This window comes from Prionailurus bengalensis, chromosome B4, assembly GCF_016509475.1.
Source record: "Prionailurus bengalensis isolate Pbe53 chromosome B4, Fcat_Pben_1.1_paternal_pri, whole genome shotgun sequence".
Classification (NCBI taxonomy): Eukaryota; Metazoa; Chordata; class Mammalia; order Carnivora; family Felidae; genus Prionailurus; species Prionailurus bengalensis.
Genome location: NC_057358.1, coordinates 12,357,140 through 12,377,388, shown reverse-complemented (window position 1 = coordinate 12,377,388; position 20,249 = coordinate 12,357,140). Strand labels below are relative to the sequence as shown.

The following is a 20,249-nucleotide window of genomic DNA, read 5'->3' as shown; positions in this document are numbered from 1 at the left end:
AAATTCTTAATCATCCACTGTGACATCCAAGACCCCGCCTCTCCTTGGGGCGCCTGGGGGGCTCGTCAGTTGAGCGTCTGACTCCTGGTTTCGGCTCAGGTCATGATCTCATGGTTTGTGAGTTCGAGCCCTGCATTGGGTTCTGTGCTGACGGTGTGGAGCCTGCTTGGGATTCTCTCTCTGCCTGTCTCTCTGCCCCTCCCCTGCTCATTCTCTCTCTCTCAAAAAATAAAAAAGAATAATTTGTAAATCCGCCTCTCCCTTCTGCTGAATTGTTCTGGCTGTTCACCCAAAGAACAGTTTCAATAAGCCACCGTGTGTCATCCATATATTTTCCCACTGGAAAAAAAAAAAATCTTTCTCGAGATGATTTTTCACAAGTCAGTCAGGTACAATTTATCATACTCTGAATGCTAACAAATTCTGGGGATGCAAAACCTATAGCATACATATAAATAATTTGACTCAGCAGTGTAAACATTAATTCAATGCTTTTTTTTTTTTTTTTTTTTTAATGAACAACCTTGTTTCTCTGAGTTGTTGTGATACTTCTCTCCTTCTGGGTTTTTTATTAGCTCACTGGTGCCAATAGGAATGGGTTCGAAAACTGATTAGCCCCGAGGAAGATTCTGTAATCAAATAAATCTGAAGTAAGGCATGCTTTCAATTTTGTTTAGAGGGGAGATATTTTTCCCCACTATGCTTTGTTTCCCAAAGAAAGCTTCGTATCTTTTGTGTTCGAAAACACGTCCGCTTCTGTGATTTCAAAGGACAGGAGAACAAATTCTGCTTGTAACTGGCCAATTTCAGCTCCTGAGAAAGACTGTGGAGGAAGTGTATGTGAATAAGATCTGAATAGAGCATATTATTAGATCTCAAAGAGAATCAATAGAATCTAATGTAGTTTTCCTTGCATTGCATCAATAAAGCAAGGTTGTTAGGAAGGCATTACAGTCTTGTCTTCTCTCGTTGGTTTGAAAGCTTGTCTTTTCTGTTGTGGTGGTTGATTTGCCCCCGGGTCGTCTGTCCCGAGGACTAATTTGTTTGGTTTTGTAATGCATCATCGCTGCCAGCGTCACTGAAGGCTCAGAACACCTAGGGAGATAAATAGATGTTATTTTTATTATCTGTGCTTTATAAATACATTTTAACTTGGAAAGATTACATGGTCGAAGTCCCACATTCAGCCGCGTCAGAAGGCCGCACCACGAGAGTTCTACGCTGAGCCTTAATCTGCTTACAATCAGGCTGAACCTGGGGGGATCGCAGGCTCACCCCCCATTTCACTGCAGGTGACATTTCTTTCCTCACGGCTGTGGCGGCTAGAAATCTGCAGTCAAGGTGTGGGCAGAGCTGGTTCCTTCTGAGGCCGGGAGGGAAGGGTCGGCGAGGAAGGAAAATTCTGTTGTTTACACCACTCATCCTGTGGGGTCTTGTAAGAGCCTCCCCAGCAAACGACCACGACTGCAGGGCTGTCGCCGCCACGTTACTGATGATGAATCAGAGACCCCTGTTCTCCCGACAGCCCAGTGCCCCAGGGTCGTGCCTGCGAGGCTTACGGTGCTACAGCCCAGAGAGCACAGACTTCCCAGCTGTCTGGTGCTCCCGAGCCCCACGCTGAGCTTGGACACCATGGAGGAAGAGAGGGAACCCGCGTCCCTCTCCTCTTTGGTCAGCAAATCTTAATGAAAGACTTGACACTTGGTCAACTGGTCGGAGGCTGAGGTGAGCTTTCTCTCTCCAGCGGCCTTGCCAGGAGAGTTTCTCCTGGGAAACCTTCACTCGTGTTCAGATTCCCAGCCCCTCTGTTCTGACATCCAGTGCTTTTGGGAAAGAGGGCCCCTTGGCTCTCGTAAAGCAGTCTGCTCTGTCCCCTTGGGAGGAGTCCCGCCTCTTCACTGGGATCCGATCTCGGGTCTCTGTCTCTGGAAGTGGCAGAGTCCCACTGACGTGGGGGCTGACAGACTATCCCACGGGGCTCCTGACGGTACCATTCAAAGGGCGCTCTGTGCAGGAGGCCCCGACAGGCTGGGTTATTGCTCCCCAAGATGAATACAGAAGGTGACAGTGAGCATTCAGCAGCATCCACACCAACTCAACAGCAATGCTCTGTCAGTGGGATCTAATAAAAACAAAAAAAGAAAGAAATGAGCTTGTATTTCATGTCTTTTTTATACAGTAATTTCATTTTTCTCACCACACATCATCCCCTATTGCGAATAAGAAAACTTCACCACGGATAGTTTAAGAAGCTCAGCCCAGAGGTCTGCGTAAGCGACTGAGGAGGCATAAAGGTAATGGTGAGGCACAGAGAGCAGTTAAAGACTGAAGCCCTGACCTTCAACTTGATGGTGCTTGGAGGTGGGGCCTTTGGGAGGGAATCAGGTTTAGATGAGGTCATGAGGGTGGGGCACCCACGATGGGATTAGTGTCCCTGTCAGAGGAAAAGCCACCAGATCTCTTGCTCTCTCTGCCAAGTGAGGACACAGTAAGGTGTCTGTCTGCAAGCCAGGAAAACCCTCACCAGGAACTGCATGGGCCAGCACCTTGACTGATCTGAGACTTCCGGCCTCCACAACTGTGAGAAGGAAGTGGCTTCTTCTGTCACAGTGTGTGTTGTGACAGCCCCAACCGACCGAGACCCAGGCTCTGCTACTGACAGCCCAAGTCGCTGTGGCTCAGGCCGGCTCCTGCTGTCTGGGGCCACCTCCAGCGGTAGCGTGTCTTCTCTCGGGTCTTTATCAGAAATGGCCTGGGTTCCCAGGCCACGGCACGACAAAGCCACGTCCGAAGGACACAGCCCCGCCCATACGGGTGCTTTGTGTGAAGGCAGGTCCCAGGGCACATCACGCCCCAGTCCCTTCCTACTGCCTGATGGGGAGGCCACACCTCACCCTCATGCCCCCTCGTGTGAGGCCACCCGACAGATTTCTGTCTCCAGAAGGAAGGGCTGGCGGCTCAGGATCCCATAAAGCTGGTCCCACCTCAAGGCGAGGCCTCCTCCGGGAAGCTCATCGCCTCCTTCCTTGGCAACTAAAAGCTTCCTTTAAGCTCCATACTGCAATAGTTTCCTCCTCTTTGACAGAAATGGTAAGTTCCATTTTTCTACATTTGTAAAAAAAAACCTTGTATCAAGAAAAAGGCGATCTTGATATAACGCAATCTGCACAAGACTTATTTTTCTTGTGTTGGAAAAAAAGGTCCAGATGTTTTAACGTCGATGAACAGCCATCCCAACCTTTCCCAACAGGCCTGAGCCTGCAGCTTTAGTCATTCGTTTCTCAATTATCTTGGGAGAAGTAGGTCAGGGAAGAAAGCAGGCCCAGGAGGCCGGGGGGTGCAGGAGAGGAAGACAGGAGATGGCCCTGCCATGAACTGAAGTGACCTTGGGCAGGTGCATGCACCCCACAAGGGCTGGGAGCGCTGTGACCCCGTACTTCTGGATGCAGTTGCTTTCGACAGCGCCCCCGCCCTGTCCTTTAGGTGACCAGACCAGCAGCCACGCGGCCTGGACCGAGCCTCCCCTCCGCCCCCTTCACTCTCCGGGCCGGCCTGGTGGGAGGAAAGCAGCCAGAAGACAAGCCGCAGAGAGAAAGCCAGGGGAGCAGTGGCTTCGGGGCCCTGCAGTTCTCTCAACAGGGTCTCTGTAGCGGCTCGGTGCACACAGCTGACACCCCGACCACTTCTCCTTCCTGCCCAGCAAGTAACTGTGTCAGCCTCCTGCTCCTCCCACCCTTCTTCCTTCCTGCCCTGTGCTGGCTCCTGCTGCCTCGGTCCCCTCCCCTGCATCCCTGCACACTCCCCTGCCTCAGGCCTCCCCCCCCCCACCCCGTTCTCCTGCCACCCGCCCCCGATCCCGTGACAAAGCCTCGATATTTCCACAGCATTCACAGTGGACAGAGCGTGTTCATCCAATCCTAACAGATTCACTGGCTTCTGAACAAAAGTCACCAGATCTGGGGTGCTGTGATTCCTACCCCCGCCTCCCCTACCTGCCCGGTGCCGCTGTAAGCAGAAAGCCTGCCCGCGGACAGTGGCTGGGGATGTCGGGACTTGATGTGCACACGTTACCTCCTGTGAGCCCGGCAAACCCTGAGAGGCAGGTGGTAGTTCCTTTTTTTTTTTTTTTTTTTTTTTTTAATTTGAGAGAGAAAGTGGGAGAGAGGGACAGAGGGATGGAGAGAGAGAGAGAGAGAAACAGAGAGAGAGAGGGAGAATCCCAAGCAGACTCCATGCTCAGTACAGGAGCCCGACACAGGGCTCAATCCCCCGAGACTGGAATCACGACCCGAGCTGAAACCAAGAGTTGGACGAGCAACCGATTGAGCCACCCAGACGCCCCTATAGCTCCTTTTTCATAAACATGAAAAGTGAGGCTCACTTAGATACCTGGAGGCACAGTGGGTGCCCTGGTGTGGCAACTGGTCTTAAAAAGAAACTTGGGGGGGCGCCTGGGTGGCTTAGTCGGTTAAGCCTCCGACTTCAGCTCAGGTCACGATCTCACGGTCCGTGAGTTTGAGCCCGCGTCGGGCTCTGGCCTGATGGCTCAGAGCCTGGAGCCTGCTTCCAGTTCTGTGTCTCCCTCTCTCTCTGCCCCTCCCCCGTTCATGCTCTGTCTCTCTCTGTCTCAAAAATAAAAATAAAAACGTTAAAAAAAAAAGGAAATTTTTAAAAAATAAAAAAAATTAAAAAAATAAAAAGAAACTTGGTCACATGCTGACTCCGGGGCGGTGCGGAGCCGGTAAAAGGCAGAGGTGGGCTCAGCCGTGCCCCCGTGCCGCGCTAAAGCCCCTCTCCTCCACTAGGCACCCCTGCTCTGGCCTGTGCCCTTCCCCTGCAGTGGTGTGGGCTCGAGGATGCCCAAGCAGTTAGGGGACCTGGAATCTCGTCGGGGGGGGGGGGGGGGAGCAGACTCAGAGCCTCTGCAATGGCCCAGCGGAAGGGGAGCGGACAGACCACGAGGACCAGCTCTCCACGTGGAAAGCGCATCAGACGCGGCTGCTGGGTGCCTGGGATGGTTCTGCCCCTGGGAACTGTGGGGGCTGTTAGTTTGGACTGGGTTGGGTTAGGCCAGTAATTTGGGTCTGGATGCTTGGCGGGGTCAAGGACGCTGGAGGTCAGCCCTGCCCCAAATGCCAACAGGGTCCCGTGAAGAATCACCGAGCCCCTTCAGCTGGCTGCTTCTTTCGCATTCGCTCCCTCACTGCTGTCTTGACACTGGCCCGGAGGACAATACCCGGTGCTTCTGGGGTCCACTGGCTGCTTTTAGGCTGCGGGAAGAGCAGGGCATTCAGAAACCCGTGACCAGGCCTCTCTGTGCTCGGGGCTTTTAATCTCCTTAATTGAAATTGATTGGTCTCTTGGGAGGTAGCTCTGCATTGGCCCTGAGCTTCAGCATGTGATCAACTTTTGCTTCTTTCTTTTAAAGACCAGTTGACACACCAGGGCATCTAATCTTATCCCAGAATCCCGGGCCCCTTTCCAGACGAGGAGCAAAACCAGAAACAAGCACACTTACAAAAACAGCTCAGGAAATAAAAGCGCCTGATAAAAATAAGGGGAGAATATTCTTGTCCCATTGTGGCTGAGCGTTATACAAAAGGCCAGTCAAAACCCCATTACCAAGGAAAGATGTAATCACACGGGGAAGGAGCCATGGCGGGCGGGGGCGGCTTGCCTTCTGAAGCTCACGAGATAAACAGGCCGGGCTGGAGCGTATCTAAGAACCAGCTGCAAAATAGATAAATGGGAAGAAAAGTGAAAGCCCTTCTTAAGTTAAAAGAAAACCAAACATTGAGAGAATTGTTTGAGCATCCAGCCTTGCATTCATCCCGATGTGCAACAGTCACCCCAAAGTGGCTGGGGCTGGTTTACAAACTGGTTTAGCAGGTCATAGCTCTTGGCGAAGCCTTTGATAGGGCCCCTTACTGACCAGGCTGATCGCATAGCCTGGAAATATCCCCCTGGGGGCTCTCCTGTGCCTCCTGTGGGTCATTTCACCAACTGGACGCTAGGCTTGAAAGAGGCCGTGTTGAGGAGGCTCGGGCCACTCCATGGCTCGCAAGCCCTCGGCTCTGTCCCTGCAATAGCGGCATGGAGTGGCAGCAGACACAAGAAGTCCCTCAGAGGTAAGGGAACCCAGCAGTGACAAGTAATCATTACGAGTAACAAACTCATGCTAAGAACATCTTGCTGCCTGGCCTTATAAAGATAAGGTTTAAGGGGATCAGGATATGTTAGCCCAAAACATACTACCTTGGCAGAAGGATTATTTTAAGCTGAAGGCATCTGAGACTCAACAAAATGCAGGAAGAATTCTCTTTCTTCCCTCCTCTTTTCCGCCTAAAAGCAGGACATCAACTTCCCTTTGTGAAAGTGTCTCCATCTCCCACACTAGGAAGAAAGTGACTCTTGCCACCAAGACAGTCCTCACTGAGATGAGTCTGTGTAAACAGACCTTACTAAAAAAAACCCTCATCTTCCCATACGTAGCCTAGTCATTTCATAGCATGTGGTTCCTCAAAGCACAAACCTCCTTTCCTTTGAAAGAGATGGTGTACAAGCCCCCAAGTCAAGTCTAATGACCCGAGTTTCACTTCTTTTTCTGTGAGCTCCTGTCCAAGTAAGATATTAATACAATTTGTATTCCTTTTCTCCTGTTTGTCTGTTTTTTGTTGGCCAAATTTGCAGGCCTCCAGGCACTGAACCTAAGAAGGTAGAAGCAAAGTTTTTCCTCCCCGACAATGTCAAGACATCCCGATTTAATTTTTTTTTTTAATTTTTTTTTTTTTCAATTTTTTTTTTCAAGACATCCCGATTTAAAAAGCAGAGATCTAGCTTGTTTGCTGGAGAAGCTCCATTTTCAAATAAATTCAAGTTGGAAGTGGCCCTTTGTCTCCACTTTCCCTAGCTGCAGGAATGGGACTTAAGGATCAAGGAGGGGTGAGCTCTATAAAAATGAAAGCCGAGTCTGTCCCAGTCGTCACGGAACTAGTGTCTACGGGTGCCTAGCACATAGCAGGCACTCAACCCATCAGTGGAAGAATGGATACTGGCTGAAATTTCCAAAAATGGGATTGGAGCAAATGCATAGTGTGGAAGGTAAAACTGTAGTTTATTGAATATGGGCTCCCATATTCAATAGAAGAATTGGCAATAGGAGAGGTCACTTCTTGGCAGTCGTGACGGTGTCTTCGAGTGGGGCAGGTGAAGTCAGGATATTCCCCATTTAAGGTGAGCGTTTCAGTGTCCAGTGGATTAGGATTGAATAAGGCTCACGACGGAAAAGTTCAGGATCGTGGGCACGGTGTGTTCACAGTCATTCGCTGCTATCTTTTGAAGCGAAGCCGGTTTAAGCGGGTTTGGGGAAGTTCCTCAAGCAATAGTTGGTTGCAACTTTTATCTTCCTGGGCGAGCGTTTCTAGAACAGTAAAATGATATTGGCGAAGACAGTGGAATCAAGTCTTTAGTGAAGACTGCACAGTAGTGTACGTCGTAGCCACGTTGATGTAGATGTAAGCAAACTATGTGGGAGCTGGTCTCAGTCCTCAAGCTGAAGACGTAGATAAACCATCCTCCTTCCATAGTATGACGTAAACAGACAAGTAAGCCCTGTTTGTTCAGAGGCTCTGAGATAGGTGTGGTGGCTAATTTCTGGCTATAGAGGGCTGACCCACCCAAGGGAGAGGTAATTCGAGTGTGTCTTCGACCTTGATATCCGCTGAAATAGCCCTCCCTGAGAGAGGACCAGCTACAGGACTGGAAGAGCCCAGTGCAAAACGCAAATGCAGGGCCCCTTGTTCAGAAACGACGAATGTCAAAGAGTTTGACAGCTCCTCACAAAGCTAAATGTAGAATTCCCACACGACCCAGCAATACTACCCAAAGAACTGAAAATGGGGACTCGAACACGTATCTGCACACCCACGCTCAAGGCAGCAGTATTCGCAAAAGCCGAAAAGTGGAAACAAGCCAAGTGTCCATCAAGAGAGGAACGGATCAACAAAACGTGGTGCGCATACATACAATGGAATATGACTCATCCATAAATAGGAATAAAGTTCGGGGTGCCAGTCAGTTAAGTGTGCAACTCTTGATTTCGGCTCAGATCAGGATCTCACAGTTTGAGAGTCTGAGAGCTGAGTCAGGCTCTGTGCGGACAGCATGGAGTCTGCTTGAGATTCCCACCTCCACCCCCGCCTCTCCCCTCCTCTCGCCCCTCTCCCTCTCTCAAAAATAAATAATTTTTTTTTAAAAGGAGTAAAGTTTTGACACAGACTACAACATGGATGAACCCTTAAAACATTATATTAAGAGAAATAACCTGACACAAAAGAACAAATATTGTCTGATTCCACTTACATGAAATATCCAGAACAGGCAAATTCACAGAGACAGAAATCACATGAGAGGTAATCAGGGGCTGAAGGGAGAGGGGAATGAAGGGTTATTACTTAATGGTTTTAGAGTTTATCTGGGGTGAAGAAAAACCTTTGGAAATAGGTAGTGGGGGTAGTTGCACAATATTGTGAATGTAATTAATGCCACTGGATTGCACACTTTAAAATAGCCAATGTGTGTACACACACACACAAGAATATTACTCAGCCATGAAAAAGAACAAAATCCTGACATTTGCAACATGGATGGATCCAAAAAGTATGATGCTGAGGCACCTGGGTGATTCAGTGACTTATGAGTCAGGTTATGATATCACAGTTCATGGGTTCAAGCCCCGTGTTGGACTCTGTGCTGATAGCTCAGAGCCTGGAGCCTGGTTCAGATTCTGTGCCTCCCTCTCTCTCTCTGCCCCTCCCCTGCTCACGCTCTCTCTCTCTCTCTTAAAAATAAACATTAAAAAAAAAAAAAAAAGGAAGAGGGTATGATGCTAAGTTAAATAAGTCAGCCAGAGAAAGACAAATACCATATGATTTCACTCATATGTGGAATTTAAGCAACAAAACAAATGGGGGCGCCTGCGTGGCTCAGTCAGTTAAGCGTGGACTCTTGATTTCAACTCAGGTCATGGTCTCATAGTTGTGAGATCAAGCCCTGCGTCAGGCTCTGCACAGTGTGGGATTCTCTCTCTCTCTGCTGCTCCCCTGCTTGCACTCCCTCTCAAAATAAATAAACATATAAAAAAAAGACACAAAGAAAAAACGACACAAACAAATAGCGCGCCTATTAAATACAGAGAACAGACTGGTGGTTACCAGTGGAGATACGTGTGGCGGGGGGGGGGGGGGGGGGGGGGGGGGGGGGGGAGGGGGGAGGGGTGAAACAGATGAAGGGGATTAAGAGTACACTTTCCACGATGAGCACCGGGTAGTGTATGGAAGTGTTGAATCACTATATTGCACACCTGAAACTAACATAACACTGTACATTAACTCTGCTGGAATTTTTTTAAATGGCAGATTTTATGGTACGTTTCATTTTTAATTATGGCATAATGCTATGTTATATACATTTTACAAGAGAAAATTTATTGGGGCACCCGGCTGGCTCAGTTGGAGGAACATGCAAGTCTTGATCTTGGGCTGGTTGAGTTCAAGCCCCAAGTTGGGTGTAGAGATAACGTAAAAATTAAATCTTAAAACAAAACTGATTAAATGAGAAAAATTAAGAAATTCAACAAGGCAGCAACAGAGCATTAATCAAGGGCAGGACCCCTCCGTGCACGGGGTTCTGTGTGAAGCCAGGCCTGCTTGCGAGGACAGAGACCGTCCAGTTTAGGTGGCGTGCCCCATTCTAGAGACCAGGAGTGCTACATCTGGGTCACAGAAGACCTACTGACACTGCCCGGTGTCCAGAATCCACTCAGTGTTCAACACGGCTGGTAAAAATCAAGAGCCCTCCCTTCCCCACTGCTACCCGTGCTCTCCCTGGCCTTCTAAAGGTTAAGTACAAGATCTAGGTTCAAAGCTCAGGAGACTTTGCAATGTCAGCCCCGGAGGTGACAATGTTTATGGGATGTTTTTCTCCCCATCAGTTGCGTTACTTTAACCGGCTGGTACTGTTTGCGGGGCAGACATATGTAGCCGGGGGGCAGAGGGCGCAGGAATCTGAGTCCCTTGGCTGATAATTAGGGGAGCAGTCAGTACCCACACTTCCTCACCTGGCATTCACTGAGCACGCTCCCTCCCATTTCTTCTGTGCTTCCCTTGCTGCAAACTGTCTCCCTTACCTCTCCGGGACTTCCTTTCACTCCCTAGTGTGCTTGGCGACTGGTAGGTGGGGCTTACTGGAGTCCTCAAGCAGGGCACAGAGGGGATGGAGGTGGGAGGTTACAGACCAACCCGTGCAGCCAAGAAGGATCTCGGGCCTTGTTGTCCAATCCAATCCGAGGCTACAAACCGCATACGTGAGCGGCGACAGAAAGGTGAGCCAGGCGTGGCTCTGCCCCAAGAAACCTAATGAAAGACAGATGGCTCGCCACCTTTGCCACACATGCCTTAGATATCGAGCCCTTGATCTGGGGTTTACTGAGCAGAAAGAACGCCCTTCTTTTGAGCCAAGCCAAACATGGGCACTCACAAGGTGAGCTTCCTGAGCCCTGAAGCCATCTCTTGTAATACCTGCTCACTGGTGGCCTTAAGCTCTTCTGCCTCTGAGTGGCCACTCGCCAGGAGGGTGGGGACTCTGCCTCCTGGCAAAGGACAGGCCCCAAACAAGACATTTCACATTCAAGTCATAAATAGTTGTCTGGCTCTGACCCTGCCTGCCACTGTAGGATAACCCAGCCACCACAAAGGCCTCTCATCCTTTCTGGGACATCTCGTGGGTATCTGTGTGTCTCACAGCCAGATGGCATGCACTACCTTCTCCAACCCGAACTCTGCTTCCCTATAAGGACAGGTGCTACCCCAACCTCTGAAGGCCTGAAGGCCCCAGCAAGGTGCCTCACCCTGGTCCTGTCTCCTGGCCACATGTCTACAGTCAAGCAGGAGCTGCTTTGTAATACCCAGGACATTGACACGGCCCACCCGTCTCTCTTCGCATTCTCCCTCAAGAAGAGAGAGCCCGATATCATCATCACCTACCCGCGTCAGTGCTGGGCCGCCGTGTGGGTTTCCAAGCACCCTAAATTCTCTGAGGAGTGTCCAGGAGGATGATGTGAGGCCCTGCTGTGCTGAAAATTGCCCTTCAGGGTTGGTGCTAGGCCTAGGACCTGCCCCACCAGCCCCACAAGCAGATCCACACGAGGCCTGAATCCTGGAGACTTTGGAGTTTGGTCTGCAGTTCTTGACAGATAGTGTCGGGTCAGGAGTGTCACAGCAGGGGAAGACCGATACATTTCAAGTCTCCCTTGCCTTCTCCTTTGAGAGAATACCTAAGTTTTAGCATCAGAGGGATGAACCTGGTTTGGGAGATTAGAGCATAAAACTACACAGTGTTCTAGTACCTTCACTGGGGGTTTTAGAGCCAAACCACTATTCTCTCCATCATATATTGAACAGACCTGCTTTTTCTAATATTTGTTTTTAAATCAAAAGACACTGACTGCCTTCAGAAAACATTCTGAAACAGCCCCTCCAATAGAGGGGGACCTCCACCACCATACCCTGCTTTCACAACCCCAGCACTACCATTCACAAGAGCCTTCCTTTACAAAAAACGTACCCTTAATAAATAGTAAGAGTTAACATTTACTGAACATGTTCTATGTGCCAGGCATGGTCACGTGATCTCATCTGATCCTTACGACAACCCTCATAGAGAAGTATTATTATTATCTCCTCCACTTTACAAATGAGGTACGTGTTCAGGGATATTAAGCGACTTCCCCAATTATCACAGAGCTTGTTTGTCGAGGGGCCAAGATGTTTATTTCTCTACACGCTGTCAGGGTCCACACCCCAGTTGCAATCAGACGAACCGTTCGGCAGGCTTCAAACATGGTAACGATGACAGCCAATATCTAAGTATCTATTACCTGCCACATTCTTTATATATTCTCTTTCATTTGACCACTTGGCATGATACGTATTTATCCCTATTTTACAGATGAGGATCTTGCGGCTCAGAGACTGAACAATATTGTGACCCTCTGGGGGAGTCACTGACAACCTGGGCTCTGGAGTCCCACTGCCGGGCTCTATTCTTTAACTCCCCCTACTTACTAGCTGTGTGACCTCGGGCAAGTTGATTTTTTTTTTTTTTTTAAAGTAGGCTCCATGCTCGGTATGGGTTCAAACTCATGTCCCTGAGATCAAGACCTGAGCTGAGATCAAGAGTCAGGTGCTGACCCGACCGAGCCACCCAGGCACCCCTGACCTCACTCGAGTTATCTGATCTCTCTAAACCCTCATTTTGCCATCTGTACAATAAAACATCGGTAGTACTTACAGGATTACTACAAGCTAGTACACGTCAGCTGTCCTCACTACGTAGCCAGAAGTCAGCAAAGGCGATCTACTATTATTACTCCAAAGCCCATAGTTTTGTTTTGTCTTTTTTCCCACTAGACCGTTCTGTCTCCCAATTTGACGGAGAGACAGGAACACATCACGCATTAAAATACACAAGATTCTTGGGGTGCCTGGGTGGCTCAGATAGTTAAGGGTCCAACTATTGATTTCGGCTCAGGTCAAGATCTCAGGGTCATGAGATAAAGCCCCAAATTGGGCTCGCTCTCTCTCTCTCTCTCTCTGCCCCTCCCCTGCTCGCACTCATGGGAGCACTCTTGTTCAAAATAAATAAACATTTAAAAAGAATAAACAAGATTCTTTTACAGCAGAGATGCAAAATGCTTAGATCAAGGAAGAGAACAAAGACCCAAACACACCTATTTGACAGCTCTCCCCGAATATTCTCAGAGCAGTGGAGCCAATGAAATGAAGGCCCAGGAAAAGCAAGGCTCATTTAAACCTCTCCTTTTTCCACCTCATCTTCTTCCTTTCCTTCCTCACCAGGTTCTGAAGGGTAAATTCATCTTTTTTGGTCTTGGAAGGGCAAATTTGCTGTAAATACCCACACTCATTGTAGCTTTATAGGTTAGTTCCTTGTTTGGTATAGGGAGAAGGGTCTAGAAGTCAAAGTCTGAAGATGTGGAGATTTCTCACCCAGCTTTCATCTACCTGACCAGGCACAAGTGCGCTAATCCCGGAGTTTCAATTTCATCACCTGTGGAGAATAATAAATGTAAGGATCAAATTAATAATGTGTGTGAAGATGTAAGATGTATTGCAAACTGTAAATCCCTCTGCATGGGACAAATTGTGTGCCTTTCACCAGCTGACAGGACTCTTGGGTCTTGGCTTTTCCAGCGATCACACTCAGGAGAGGTGACTGCAAGCTTCCTGAACCTATTCGCTAAAAAGCTATCCAGAATGCCGCCTTCCTTGGGCAGGCTGGGGTTAGGGGAAGGCGGCAGTGAGACGCTCCCTGCTAAGTGTTTAGCAGCAGCAGAGTGTGGGAAGGAGAGAACTAAATGGGGCATCGCAGAGGATGGGGGTGGGGGGAAGAACCCTACTAAATAATTCGTTTAGAACAGGGGCACCTGGATGGTTCAGGTCATCGCGCGTTTAGTGAATTCCAGCCCCACGTCGGGCTCTGTACTGACAGCTCAGAGCCTGGACCCTGCTTGGGATTCTGTGTCTCCCTCTATCCGCTCCTTCCGAGCTCGCTCGCTCTCTCTCCCTCTCTCTCTCCATCTCAAAAAAATAAATAAAAACAACCTCAAAACACAGCCCAGTGTGCTCTGGGGTTAGATTCCAGAACAAGTTGGGTACCACACTGAGTCTGAAACAAACTTCTCAGGCTGAGGAACTAGATCCTACTTTGGGGAGACTGGAGAGCTCGTTGAGAATGGATTCAGTGACAACATTTGTTTTTTGACACATTATCTCCGATCTTAGGTGAAGGGTGAGGGCCAAAGACACATATGGCTGTGAAAATGCCCCAATAAGTCTCCTCCGGAGCTGCAAGCAGGGGCTTCAGAGCAGAAAAACCTGGCACTTAGCACCTCCTCCCGGGAGCCACAGCCTCAGCCAACAGAGCTACCGCCAACGGCGGATCAGCCGGGTTGTTTGGGCTCTCGGTTCACACCGCGTGCCTGCACGGCAGTGGAGCCGTGGGCGGAGAAGCGTGTATGCGAGAGCCGCTCTTGCCGCCACGGCCGGAGGGACAGTGCTGGCAGGACAGGCCCAAGGACGCAAAAGAGGACAGGACGACCCAGGGGGGGAGCAGAAGGAGGACGCGATGCTCCAGGACCCCGAAAGGGTCAACCTCAGACCCGCTTGCGGCCGCGCGTTCCGCCGCCGGCGTCTTTGCGACGAGCATCTTCGCAGCCGGCTCGGCCGTAAAGCAAACGTGCCGTAAAAGACAGTCACCGAAAATCGAACGGGTCTTTCGTTCAAAAGAACTTCATGAAACATGAGCCTGTGTAACAAAATTAAGAAGACTTCATTGCAAAATACAAAATATTTGAACACATTTAACATGTGTGTAGATTCACGCCAGTCCTGGGCAAATAACGGATTTTATTTTGTGGACTGTACCTAAGCACTTGCCTTTGAAGTCTTTCCTTCAAACTATTATATTTGGGGTTTTTTTTTGTTTGTTTTCTTTTTTCTCTTTTCGTTTTCTTTCTCTCCTTCCTTCTTTTCTTGCTTGCTTTCTTCTCTCTCTCGGTTGTTTTTTTTTTTTTTTTTTTTTTTTTTGGTATGTTGATTCGTTTCCCAGTTTGTCGGCACACTGTTTTCTTCTTGTGCTAAAATGTCTTTCTTCATTAAGAGCAGTATCGGTTTCCAAATACTAGAATGCATGTTTGTACCTGAGCTTTGCATTGCATTGTGAAAGCCTCTACGCTGGTGTTTGTTCTCGGCATATTGTCACACGTCCACTGATAACTGGTCCAAAGTTCTATGGGAAATGTGGGTTCAAAACTTCACAGCACTGTATAGACCCTTAAGAAGGCTAAGATTTATATACCATAAAAATGGGAGTACTGCGTCAATGAAGAAATAAAACCAGTTGATGAAACCAACAAACTATAAAACCAGGGTTTTTTTTGGTCTTTTACAGAAAAACTGACTTACAGTCAATTAGTTATACAGCAAAAATGTTTGCAACAAAGATGTTTATGAGGAAACTACCTAGAACCACCAAAGGCCTCCCACACCATACCTTTCCACAAAGTCACCATCATGCTCCTCTCAAAAACTCAGGAACACAAACAGTCCATGAAAATGGTCGCCAACCCAGCTGTCAGACTGGTTAAGTACATTAGACTCTGCACCTGGAACACTGATCTACTCTCCCTCTGAAAGGCACCGAAGACGAAAAGGAAGCCTGTACAATCCCTTAAGTTACACATGTCAGCCAGTCATACAGAGCAAACACACTCCTGGCCTGAATCTTAAAGGCAAAACGAAGCGCGCAATTCTTACCAGCCTATCCGTGTAAATGGCCACTAGCAAGCCAAAGTTTTCAGGCACCATGGACTAGCTCTCATAGCCTGCTGTTACTACATTATCACTGCCATAGCCTTGAGCACCTACAGAGAACTGCATACAGTTAAGGCTTGGGATCCTACCCTAAGCCGTGCTTAGGGAAGGTGCAAAAACCAGAAAGCTACAGAGCTCTTCTTAAATAAGCAGGTGATCAATATCTTTCAAAGTCCAGAATTGAACTCCATGGAATAGGTCCCAACTTCCAGCATTTCTGATCTCTGGGTAACAATACCTTCCACCTTTTTGCTCTCCCAGCCCTTCCAACAGCTTTAAGACTTAATTCTCTGTGTTAAATCCCTCTTTGTTTGAAATACCTAAAGTGATTTCTGGTTTTTCTGGCCATACGTACTGGTGAATCTTTGATATTTTTTTTCATTTGTACATTTTTTCTTTTGGATATTTGTGTCAATACCCAAGTTTTCGTGTTTGGGTCCCTGTCCTTTGTCCACGGAGTGATTCTTCAACAAGATCTTTGCGTGTTTACTTTGGTGGCTGTCAATATTTCTACGACCTTCTCAACGTTGGCAAAATTTGATGATGGTCCCTAATCGGGCTTCTATGGTTTTAGACCCCGTTACATTAAACAGCAAAACAACCTTAAAACCCTGAGCGGACCCAATCCCTTCCTCTGGGAACACCTCCAGGTTCCAGGGAACCTTTTGTTCCACTGGGTCATTAACAAAAAGGTCTGCCACAGCAGGACTCTGCCCCTGTTGATGGGAGCTATGCATAACTAATGAAGAGGAAAATTGCTAGCAAAACAGGCTGATCAGTCTCAACATGTTTCTAATAACTTCTACATTTTCTGATCTTCATTTCCCTATATATCTTCTTTCCTTCCTAAATGAATACTACAAATCCTCTTCGGCTCACTAATATTTTCCAGTCTGTATTTTCTCTTCCTGCCTTTCCCATCTTATGGTACTTTGTTTTGTAGAGGATTTTCCCAGGTTCTTGGTCACATTGTACACATTTTAAACGCCAGTTTCCCTGGTCTCTAGTTGTGGACGTTAAGATGTCATAGATACCCAGTAACCTGGAAGATTAAAGAGCAGACTTTATCGGGGCACCTAGGTGGCTCAGTCGGTTGAGCATCTGGCTCTTGATTTCAGCTCAGGTCATGACCCCACGGTCATGGGATCGAGCCCCATGTTGGGCTCTGTGCTGAGCATGAAGCCTGCTTAAGATTCTCTCTCTCTCTCTCTCTCTCTCTCTCTCACCCACCCTCTCTTCCTCCCACACCTCTCTCTCAAATTAAAAAAATAAATAAACAAATAAAAATTTTTTAAAAAGAGTAGACTTTGTCTGTAGTACTGAAAATACCCCAAGTGATAGGTACTAGATTTGTTTCACATCCTTCCGTAACGTTTGGAGGAGTTTATTACTTGTCCAAAGTCCCAGAGATTGTAGGAGACAGAGTCAGGATTTGAACCCAGATCTTTGTGATGGCACAGCGACTAGCATCATTCAGAGGTGGAGCCTCTAACAGTGACAAGGGGAGCCCGCAAAGTCTTCCCAGAGGCAGGAGTAAATGCCAAAGAACTGTAGAAAGCCAAGACAAACATAAACAAAAGCACTCAATTTTAAAATCCAGCAATCACTTCTTGGCCTTTTGGCTAAGATCAAGTGTGGTATCTGTTGTCATCAGTTTAAAATCCAGCACAATTCTATCTCTACTCTGTCAGTATGAGGTACCTCTTGGATGAAGATTTCATTAAGTGTTTCTTAGCAACTCTAGAAGCACTATCATGAAACCAGCCGGTTCAGAAGTGTCTCTCAGAGTTCATGTCTCCTGCATCACACATACATGTGGGATACAGTCATGTGAACAAGGAAAAAGGTGTGACAGGACACAAAGAGAAGTGAGAGCCAATAGGATGATAGGACACTGGGAGATAATTAGTTCCACTTTTATATACCCCTTGCTATAACAAGCATGTATTACTTTAGCATTTGAAAGGCATCAAATAAAAAAAAGTTTAAGATCACCTGGGTGGCTCAGCTTCCGACTCTTGACTTCGGCTCAGGTCGTGATCTCATGGTTGGGGAGTTCAAACCCTGCATCGGGCTCTGCGCTGTCAGCGCAAGCCTGCTTGGGATTCTGTCTCCCTCTCTCTCTCTCCGCCCCTTCCCTGCTTGCTTTCTATCTCTCTCTCAAAATAAGTAAAAAAATAAACTTAAAAATTTAAGAGCTTGTGTCAAATACTATGCATTTCTCAAAACCCACTTAATTTCCTCCTTCCTGGAGACACGAGAGAACTACATTTCCCAGCCTCCTGGGCACTTAGGGTGGGGTGATGTAACTGGGTTCTGCCTGAACGGATGTGGGCAGAAGTGATATATACCACTTCCATATCATAATATTCCCTAGGTCATCAACCACACTCACATTTCCTCTTCCATGGCAAACTTGGAGGACATATGTTTAAGATGACACCATGGCAAGATAAATGAAGCCTAGATCCCTGAGTCAATTATTGGAGGAGAGCCATTTGACCTCCATTAAACAACGACCTATTCTATTAAACCACTAAGATCTGTGGTCTGCTTGTTACCGCACTGCTCCCTGCCTATCCTGACTAATAACATGCTCCTCCACGCCAGGAATTTTCAGTGACCCGTGAAGTTCTGAGAGAGCCTCTTAGCTACTTCACACATAGAAAGAGGCTTTCTGTGCTTTTGCTAACTGGATTTTTTTCAGATTCTAAGTCTGTGTGGGGACATATTTCTGAATATAGTCCCTTTCTCTTCTTCAACCTCTGAATTACCTCCTCCTTCTCACGTTGTTGTGGTGTGTTTGTTCCAACGGGAAATAAATCAAGGGCTTATCGGAAAGGAAATAGTACACACACTTTACATTCTTGTTTAAACAAGACCTGAAAGGGAAGGAAATTTTATGACATTTTCTTCTCCTCGGGGACCAGTCTGCATTTTACTACCCTAATATTTATTTATTGTTATAGTAAAACCTTAGATAAACCATCAGGGGCTGAGCTCTTCTAGACAGACAAATGTTTCAAAGAACTAAAGTTTATACATTTAGGCGATAAAGTGCTGTTGACTTTTAGATGTTTTGAAGAAAATATTTATGAAGCATATTAAACGAAGGATGGTGACATGTTCTACCTTTTCCAGGAGGTTCAGGATTAACCCAAGCTCTGTGACTGTTCCACAGTTCCTTGAGAAACTTGTATATGTAGTTACCTCCACCCAGAACAGTCCTTCCCTTCCTTTGTTTACTTAAACTCTCCTCATCTTTTGGATGTCAGCTCAAAGACCATTCCCCTCAGGCACAATTATATAAATTTACCAAAATTCATCCAACTATTCACTTAAAACAGCTGAATTTGTGGTGTGTAAATTATACCTCACTATAGCTATGTTTAAAAAGCCAACAATGCTGTCAAGGAGGTAAAGCATAAACCTCCCTTTTAACTGTGGGCTACAGAGTGACTTCCTTCCAAAGACTCCAGTATGGAAAGAGAAAGAGGGAAGAGAAGTACCCCAATGCTGGAGAAATCTGACAAGAACTATGTTGGCCAAGTGATCAAGGTCAACATCAACAATTATCAGTCACGTCGACAGTATATACCCTTGATACGATGTGGTGAATATGACACCTTACCTCTGTGGTCTTCCTCCCAGACACCATAACCCTGGTCTAACCATGAGAAAAATCCCATGCATCCATGGAACTAGCTAGAACTCCTCAAAACTGTCAAGGTTATCAAAAACAAGAAAAGTCTAAGGAACTTTTACAACCAAGAGGAGCCTAAGCGAGATATGACAAAGGAACATGATGTGATATCCCGGATGGGATCCTGAGAGAGAAAAAGAGCATTAGGTATAAATTAAGGAAATGTCAATACAGCGTGGACTTTAGTTAATAACAATATATCAATATTGGTTCATGACATGTGACAAATGTACCACAGTCATGGAAGAGGTTAATAAAAGGGGAAACTGGATGCAGAACAGCTGAGAACTGTCTCTAGTATCTTCACGATTTCTCTGTAAATCTAAAACTGTTCTGAAAAATAAAGTTAACTTAATTCACATTAAAAAAAATTCCCCAGCCCCCCGACCAGTTCAAGCCCCCTTACGGTACATTCATATAGCAATCTAGAAAATTAACTAAATGAATGAATGAATTTATCACCATATGTGATTAGGTTTGTGCATTTTGCTCACTGTTGCATCCTGGGAACAAGGTTAGGGGCTGGTTCTTGATAGGTGTCTAGTAATAAACATAAAGTAAGGAATATAAAAATGTAAGTTCTGGGGCATCTGGGTGGCTCAGGTGGTTAAGCATCCGACTTCAGGTCAGGTCATGATCTCACAGTTCATGAGCTCGAGCCCTGCGTTGGGCTCTGTGCTGACAGCTCAGAGCCTGGAGCCTGCTTCGGATTCTGTGTCTCCCCCTCTCTCTGCCCTTCCTCTGCTCATGCTCTCTCTCTCTCTCTTAAAAATAAATAAACATTAAAAAAAAAAAAGTAAGTTCCATGGCAATAGGATTTGTCTGTTTTGTTGTCTCCTGGATCCTCATCACCTGGAGAGCACCTGGCCCAGTGTAGACACTCAGCAAGGACAACTCCCACCCCAGGGTGAGCCAAGGAATCTTCTCCCCAGTGGTTTGAGTTTGGGATAAAGATGCTTTAGTTCAGACTAATACAGTCTATTACGTGCTGATGGCAGTAACATTTGTCACCAGATGAACAGAGGCTTAGGGGAATGGTCTATAAAGAATCAAGCCAAGCACTTGGGAGGCTCAGTTGGTTAAGCATCTGTGTTTTG

General features: G+C 47.1%; 1 long non-coding RNA gene and 1 pseudogene across 1 annotated transcript in view; one reads left to right on the top strand and one right to left on the bottom strand.

Annotated features, from left to right (window-relative positions):
- Positions 1 to 492: 492 nt before the first annotated feature.
- LOC122472304 overlaps positions 493 to 20,249 on the bottom strand; it is a 31,156-nt gene continuing 11,399 nt past the window's right edge. Inside the window, exons 2-4 of the long non-coding RNA XR_006294409.1 lie at positions 5,623 to 5,730; positions 1,992 to 2,122; positions 493 to 1,095 (exon numbers count right to left, since the gene is read on the bottom strand). This is a non-coding gene — a long non-coding RNA (uncharacterized LOC122472304). The remainder of the gene's footprint in view (positions 1,096 to 1,991; positions 2,123 to 5,622; positions 5,731 to 20,249) is intronic.
- LOC122474207 lies at positions 17,052 to 17,278 on the top strand (annotated as a pseudogene).